The sequence below is a fragment of the Carcharhinus amblyrhynchos genome, chromosome 9 (genome assembly GCF_965287045.1).
Source record: "Carcharhinus amblyrhynchos chromosome 9, sCarAmb.v2.hapA, whole genome shotgun sequence".
Classification (NCBI taxonomy): Eukaryota; Metazoa; Chordata; class Chondrichthyes; order Carcharhiniformes; family Carcharhinidae; genus Carcharhinus; species Carcharhinus amblyrhynchos.
Genome location: NC_137332.1, coordinates 11728138 through 11736437, shown reverse-complemented (window position 1 = coordinate 11736437; position 8300 = coordinate 11728138).

The window sequence follows — 8300 nt, the reverse complement described above, 5'->3', positions numbered from 1 at the left end:
GAGGACCTGGCAGATGGAGTACAATGTTAGCAAGTGTGAGGTTATCCACTTTGGCAGAAATAATAGTAGGAGGGATTACTATTTAAAGGGCGAAAAGCTGCAGCATGCTACGGTGCAGAGGGACCTGGGGATCCTTGTGCATGAGTCGCAAAAACCCAGTCTGCAGGTACAGCAGGTGATCAAGAAGGCAAATGGGATGCTGGCCTTTATAGCGAGGGGGATAGAATATAAAAGCAGGGAGGTCTTGCTGCAACTGTACAGGGCATTGGTGAGGCCGCAGCTGGAGTACTGTGTGCAGTTTTGGTCGCCACACTTGCGCAAGCATATTTTGGTCTTGGAGGGAGTGCAGAGGAGGTTCACTAGGCTGATACCGGAGATGAGGGGGTTCGACTATGAAGAGAGACTAAATAGACTGGGTCTGTACTCGTTGGAGTTTAGAAGGATGAAGGGGGATCTTATAGAGATGTATAAGATAATGAAAGGGATGGATAGGGTAGAAGTAGAGAGATTCTTCCCGCTCAGAAAGGACTGCAGGACTAGAGGGCACAGCCTCAAGATAATTGGGGGGGGGGGGGGGGTGGAGTTTAGAACGGAGTTGAGGAGGAACTTCTTCACTCAAAGGGTGGTGAATCTCTGGAATTCTCTGCCCATTGAAGTGGTGGAGGCTGCCTCGCTAAGTATATTTAAGTCACGGGTAGATAGGTTTTTGACAGACAAGGGGATTAAGCGTTATGGGGAGAAAGCAGGAAAGTGGAACTGATCCACTTCAGATCAGCCATGATCTTATTGAATGGCAGGGCAGGCTCGAAGGGCTAGGTGGCCTACTCCTGCTCCTATTTCTCATGTTCTTAGAACATTTGACACACAGGCGGTTCTTGCCTGGATAAGCTTGTAACCAAGCATTAAAGTAAGTCCTATCTTTACTCCAGTCTTTTCCTGCCGGAATGCACATTCCATCAGTGAAGTTGTACAACGCTCCGTAGCCCATGGGATTCCGGCCCACCAAGGTCTGTTGCGTTTGAAGAATTGGGTCGACATCATTCTGAGGTGGGGTGTTTCTGAAGAGACCCCCAGGCAATAAGCCTGCAAAGCTGAAGTACCCATTTGGATTACATGACCTATGGGTTTGAAACCAAAGGAGCCTGGGACACCGCGTGTTAGAAATCAGTACTATTAATTTAACTCCTTCTATTCCAGCTGATGTCCGAAGGATAATTTTGGTTAGGGAAGTCTTAACATTTCTATCTCTTCAGGTGGCTCTGGCAAGCAGTGCCTTGGTCAAGTCCACGATATTGCCTATTTAAAAATAACGTACACCCCATAGAGAAGAAAACTGAATATGAATGCCCAATTGCAATGTGTTGCAGAGCACTAACCTATGCCTAGTAACATTCAGTATGAAGTCTCACAACACCAGGTTTAATTCGAACAGGTTTATTTGGTAGCAAGCACCACAAGCTTTTGGGGTGCTGCCTTCGTCAGGTGAGTGGAGAGTTCTGATCACGAACAGGGCACATAAAGGCACACACTCAGTTTACAGAATACTAATTAGAATGTGAGTCTTTACAGCTAATCAAGTCTTAAAGGTGCAGATAATGTGAGTGGAGATAATATTAAAACTGGTTGTTGAAGGTGAAGACATTGTGGTCCAGGATGAAGTGGATGAGTTGTAAAATTGCATCTGGAAACTGGCAGTTGTTGGTGGTGAGTACTGAGGCAGTTGCAGCAATGCTATCGTCGTGGAGGATGCTGGTGTAGAATACTGAGATATCATTGTGATGAAGAGTGCTCCTGGATCAACTGCTCCATGTGTCCATAGTGTTGCGACAAAAGCTGAGGGTTCTTTGCACAATGGGTTTCAGGATGCCCTTGATGTAGCCGGAGAGGTTCTCACCTAGGGTCCCATTGCCCGAAACGATGGGATGGCTTGTGTGTTTGCCTTGTGTATCTTTGGGAGGCAGTAGAGATCTCCAACACGGCAAGTACTTGGGATGAGAGCACGGAGGGTGCTCTGAAGGTCCGGATCAAAGGTCTTGATCATAGAACATAGAACATTACAGAGCAGTACAAGCCCTTCAGCCCTCAATGTTGCACCGACCAGTGGAACGATTCTAATGACCCTCTAACCTAAACTAATCCAATATTATCCATATGCCTATCCACTGACCATTTGAACGCCCTTAAAGTTGGCGAGTCCACAACTGCTGCAGGCAGGGCATTCCATGCCCTTACTACCCTCTGAGTAGAGAACATAAGAACATAAGAACATAAGAAATAGGAGCAGGAGTAGGCCATCTGGCCCTTCGAGCCTGCCCCGCCATTCAATAAGATCATGGCTGATCTGTCGTGGCTCAGTTCCACTTTCCCGCCCTCTCCCCATAACCCTTAATCCCCTCTCTTATCAAAAACCCATCAACCCGCTTCTTAAAAATATTTAGCGAGGCAGCCTCCACCACTTCAACGGGCAGAGAATTCCAGAGATTCACCACCCTTTGAGTGAAGAAGTTCCTCCTCAACTCTGTTCTAAACCGCCCCCCCTTTATCTTGAGGCTGTGCCCCCTAGTCCTACTGTCTTTTTTGAGCGGGAAGAGTCTTTCCACCTCTATCCTATCCATCCCATTCATCATCTTATACGTCTCAATGAGATCTCCCCTCATTCTTCTAAACTCCAACGAGTACAAGCCTAGTTTATTCAGCCTCTCCTCATAGCTCAACCCCCTCAACTCCGGTATCAGCCTAGTAAACCTCCTCTGCACTCCCTCCAAGGCCAAAATATCCTTGCGCAGGTGCGGCGCCCAAAACTGCACACAGTACTCCAGCTGCGGCCTCACCAATGCCCTATACAGCTGCAGCAAGACCTCCCTACTTTTATATTCAATCCCCCTCGCTATGAAGGCCAGCATCCCATTCGCCTTCCTGACCACCTGCTGCACCTGCAGGCTGGGTTTTTGCGACTCATGCACAAGGACCCCGAGGTCCCTCTGCACCGTCGCCTGCTGCAGTTTTTCGCCACGTAAGTAATAGTAGAGAACCTACCTCTGATATCTGTCCTATAATTACTACCCCTCAGTTTAAAGCTATGTTCCCTCGTGTTAGCCATCACCATCCGAAGAAAAAGGCTCTCACTGTCTACCCTATCTAACCCTCTGATCATCTTGTATGCCTCAATTAGGTCCCCTCTTAACCTTCTTCTCTTTAACGAAAATCACCTCAAGTCCCTCAGCCTTTCCTCATAAGATCTTCCCAGCATACCAGGCAACATCCTGGTAAACCTCCTCTGCACCCTTTCCAATGCTTCCACATCTTTCTTATAATGCAGCGATCAGAGTGTTTACAACTCATTTGCTTCATCCTGGACCACAATGTCTTCACCTTCAACAACCAGTTCTTCATCCAAACACATGGAACAGCCATGGGGGCCAAATTCGCTCCTCAACATGCCAACATCTTCAAGCACAGGCTCGAACAAGACTTCTTCACTGCACAGGACTTCAGCCTATGCTATACACTAGATACATCGATGACATTTTCTTCCTTTGGACACATGTTGAACAATCACTGAAACAAGTATATGATGACATCAATTAGTTCCAACCCACCATCAAACTCACCATGGGCTATTCTCCGGAATCAGTTGCATTCTTGGACACACGCATCTCCATTAAGGATGGTCACCTCAGCATCACACTCTACTGCAAGCCCACACATAACCTCACCATGCTCCACTTCTCCAGCTTCCACCTTAAACATGTTAAATAAGCCATCCCGTATGGACAAGCCTTCTGTAGACACAGGATCTGCTCAGATGAGGAGGAACAGACATCTCCAGATGCTGAAAGATGCCCTCAAGAAAACAGGATATGGCGCTTGACTCATCGATCAACAGTTCTGACGTGCCACAGTGAAAAACTGCACCAACCTCCTCAGGAGACAAACACAGGACTTGGTGGACAGAGTACCTTTCGTCATCCAGTACTTTCTCGGAGTGGAGAAGCTACGACATCTTCTCCAGAGTCTTCAACATGTCATTGATGAAGACGAACATCTCGCCAAAGCCATCCTCACACCCCCACCTCTTGCCTTCAAACAACTGCACAACCTCAAACAGACCACTGTCCGCAGCAAACTACCCAGTCTTCAGGAGAACAGTGAGCACAACATCACATAACCCTGCCACAGCAACCTCTGCAAGACATGCCGGATCATCGACATGGATGCCATCATCTCATATGAGAATACCATCCACCAGGTACACGGTACATACTCTTGCAACTCGGCCAACGTTGTCTACCTGATATGCTGCAGGAAAGGATGCACCGAGGCATGGTACATTGGGGAGACCATCCAGACGCTATGACAACGGATGAATGAACACTGCTCAACAATCACCAGGCAAGACTGTTCTCTTCCTGTTGGTGAGCACTTCAGCTGGCACTCAGCCTCTGATCTTCAGGTAAACGTTCTCCAAGATGGCCTTCGCGACACACAACAGTGCAGAGTTGCTGAGCAGAGACTGATAGCCAAGTTCTGCACAGAAAAGGACAGCCTCAACCTGGATCTTGGGTCCATGTCATACTATTTGTAACCCCTATGACTTGCCTGAGTTTGCAATATCTCACTTACTGTCCTTTCTGGAGACAATACACATCACTTTCACCAATGCTTAATGCTATCTCCACTCACATTGTCTGCACCTTTAAGACATGATTAGGTGTAAAGACTCACATTCTAATCAGTATTCTGTAATCTGAGTGTGTGCCTTTATGTGCCCTGTTTGTATCAGAACTCCCCACTCACCCGACGAAGGGGCAAAGCCCCAAAAACTCGTGGTGTTTGCTACCAAATAAACCTATTGGACTTTAACCTGGTGTTGTGAGACTTCTTATTGTGTTTACCCCAGTCCAATGCCGGCATCACCACATCATAACGTTCAGTATACCAGGCGGTTTCCCATGTTGGGACCATGGTGGGTTCAGCCTTTATCCTTTGGATTATAGTCACTTGCACGAATACTCTGTCCCTGCTGCTGAGCAAGTACAGCTGCCTACAATCCATCATTTTCCTCAGGCAATCCCTAAGATGGTGCTGTCACAAAGCCAGCTTCAAATCTGAAAAAGCCTGTACTTCTGCATCTTGTCCCTTCTATCTTTTCCTGACAGGCTCTTCCTCTCTTTATCAAATCCTGGAAGGGCTTAACCAATTGGGCATTGTTGTGGGAAATTACCACTTCAGAGTCAGACTGGGGATGCAACAATACAGTTTTATTTAGAAACATAGAAAAACTACAGCACAAACAGGCCCTTCGACCCACAAGTTGCACCGAACATGTCCCTACCTACTAGACATACCTATAACCTTACTAAATTCTACTAAATTCTATGTACTTATCCAAAAGTCTCTTAAAGACCCTATCGAATCCACCTCCACCAACACCGTCAGCAGCCGATTCCACACACTCACCACTCTCTGAGTGAAAAACTTACCCTTAACATCTCCTCTGTACCGACTCCGTAGCACCCTAAACCTGTGTCCTCTCGTAGTGACCATTTCAGCCCTGGGAAAAAGCCTCTGAGAATCAACTCGATCAATACCTCTCATCATCTTATACACCTCTATCAGGTCACCCTTCATCCTTTGTCTTTCCAAGGAGAAAAGACTGAGCTCACTCAACCTATCCTCATAAGGCATGCCAACCAATCCAGGCAACATCCCGTAAATCTCCTCTGCACCCTTTCTATGGCTTCCACATCCTTTCTGTAATGAGGCGACCAGAACTGAGCACAGTACTCCAGGTGGGCTCTGACTAGGATCTTATACAGCTGCAGCATTATTTCCCGACTCTTAAACTCAATCCCTCGATTGATGAAGGCCAGATCACCATATGCCTTCTTAACCACATCCTCTACCTGCGAAGCTGATTTGAGCGTCCAATGAACCCGGACCCCAAGATCCTTCTGATCTTCCACACTGCCAAGAGTCTTACCCTTAATATTATAATCTGTCATCCTATTTGACCTGCCAAAATGAATCACCACACACTTATCTGGGTGGAAGTTCATCTGCCACTTCTCCGCCCAGTCTTGCTTCTTATCATTGTCTCACTGCAACTTCTGACATCCCTCCACACTATCCACAACACCTCCAACCTTTGTGTAATCAGCAAATTTACCAACCCATCTCTCCACTTCCTCATCCAGGTCATTTCTGAAAATCACAAAGAGCAAGGGTCCTAGAACAGATCCCTGGGGCACTCCACTGCTGACTGACCTCCATGCAGAATATGACCCATCTCCAACCATTCTTTGCCTTCTGTGGGCAACATAAGAACATAAGAACATAAGAAATAGGAGCAGGAGTAGGCCATCTAGCCCTTCGAGCCTGCCCCGCCATTCAATAAGATCATGGCTGATCTGTCGTGGCTCAGTTCCACATTCCCGCCCTCTCCCCATAACCCTTAATTCCCTCTCTTATCAAAAACCCATCAACCCGCGTCTTAAAAATATTTAGCGAGGTAGCCTCCACCACTTCAACGGGCAGAGAATTCCAGAGATTCACCACCCTTTGAGTGAAGAAGTTCCTCCTCAACTCCGTTCTAAACCGCACCCCCCTTTATCTTGAGGCTGTGCCCCCTAGTCCTACTATCCTTTCTGAGCGGGAAGAGTCTGTCCACCTCTATCCTATCCATCCCATTCATCATCTTATATGTGTCAATGAGATCTCCCCTCATTCTTCTAAACTCTAACGAGTACAAGCCTAATTTATTCAGCCTCTCCTCATAGCTCAACCCCCTCAACTCCGGTATCAGCCTAGTAAACCTCCTCTGCACTCCCTCCAAGGCCAAAATATCCTTGCATAAGTACGGCACCCAAAACTGCACACAGTACTCCAGCTGCGGCCTCACCAATGCCCTATACAGCCGCAGCAAGACCTCCCTACTTTTATATTCAATCCCCCTCGCTATGAAGGCCAGCATCCCAAAGCCAGTTCTGAATCCACAAAACAATGTCCCCTTGGATCCCATGCCCCTTCACTTTCTCAATAAGCCTTGCATGGGGCATCTTATCAAACGCCTTGTTGAAGTCCATATAAACAACGTCTACAACACTTTGTCAATGTGTTTATACACATTCTCAAAAAATTCAATCAGACTCGTAAGGCATGACCTGCCTTTGACAAAGCTGTGCTGACTATTCTTGATCATACTAAACCTCTCCAAATGTTCATAAATCCTGCCTCTCAGGATCTTCTCCATCAACTTACCAACCACTGAGGTTAGACTCACTGGTCTATAATTTCCTAGGCTATCTCTTCTCCCTTTCTTGAATAAAGGAACCACATCCGCAATCCTCCAATCCTCCAGAATCTCTCCCATCTCCATTGATGTTGCAAAGATCATCACCAGAGGCTCAGCAATCTCTTCCCTCACCTCCCACAGTAACCTGGGGTACATCCCATCCGGTCCCAGCAACTTACCTAACTTGATCCTTTTCAAAAGCTCCAACACATCCTCTTTCTTAATGTCTACATGCTCAAGCTTTTCAGTTTGCTGCAAGTCTGCACTAGAACCACCAAGATCCTTTTCCACAGTGAATACTGAAGTAAAGTATTCATTGAGTACCTCTGCAATTTCTACCAGTACTACACAAACTTTCCTACCATCATACTTGATAGGTCCTATTCCTTCATATCTTATCCTCTTGCTCTTCACATACTTGTAGAATGCCTTGGGGTTTTCCTTAATCCTGCCTGCCAAAGACTTCTCATGACCCATTGGATCCCCTAATTTCCTTCTTAAGTTCCTTCCTACGATCTGTAAACTCTTCTAGATCTCTAGCATTACCTAGCTCCCTGAACCTTTTGTAAGCTTTTCTTTTCTTCTTGACTAAATTCATTACAGCTTTCGTGCAGCATGGTTCCTTTAACCTACCATAACTTCCCTGTCTCATTGGAACATTGCTGTACAGAACTCCAGACAAATATTCCTTGAAAATTTGCCACATTTCTTCTGTACATTTCCCTGAGAAAACCTCTTTCCAATTTATGCCTCTAATTTCCTGCCTGGTAGCCTCATAATTCCCCTTACTCCAATCAAACACTTTCCTAGCTTGTCTGATCCTATCTCTCTCCAATGCTAATGTAAAGGAGATAGAGTTATGATCACTATCCCCAAAATGCTCTCCCACTGAGAGATCAGATACCTGTCCAGGTTCATTTCCCAATTTCAAATCAAGTACAGCCTTTCCTCTTGTAGGCTTATCCACATACTGTGTCAGGAGACCTTCCTGAACACACCTAACAAA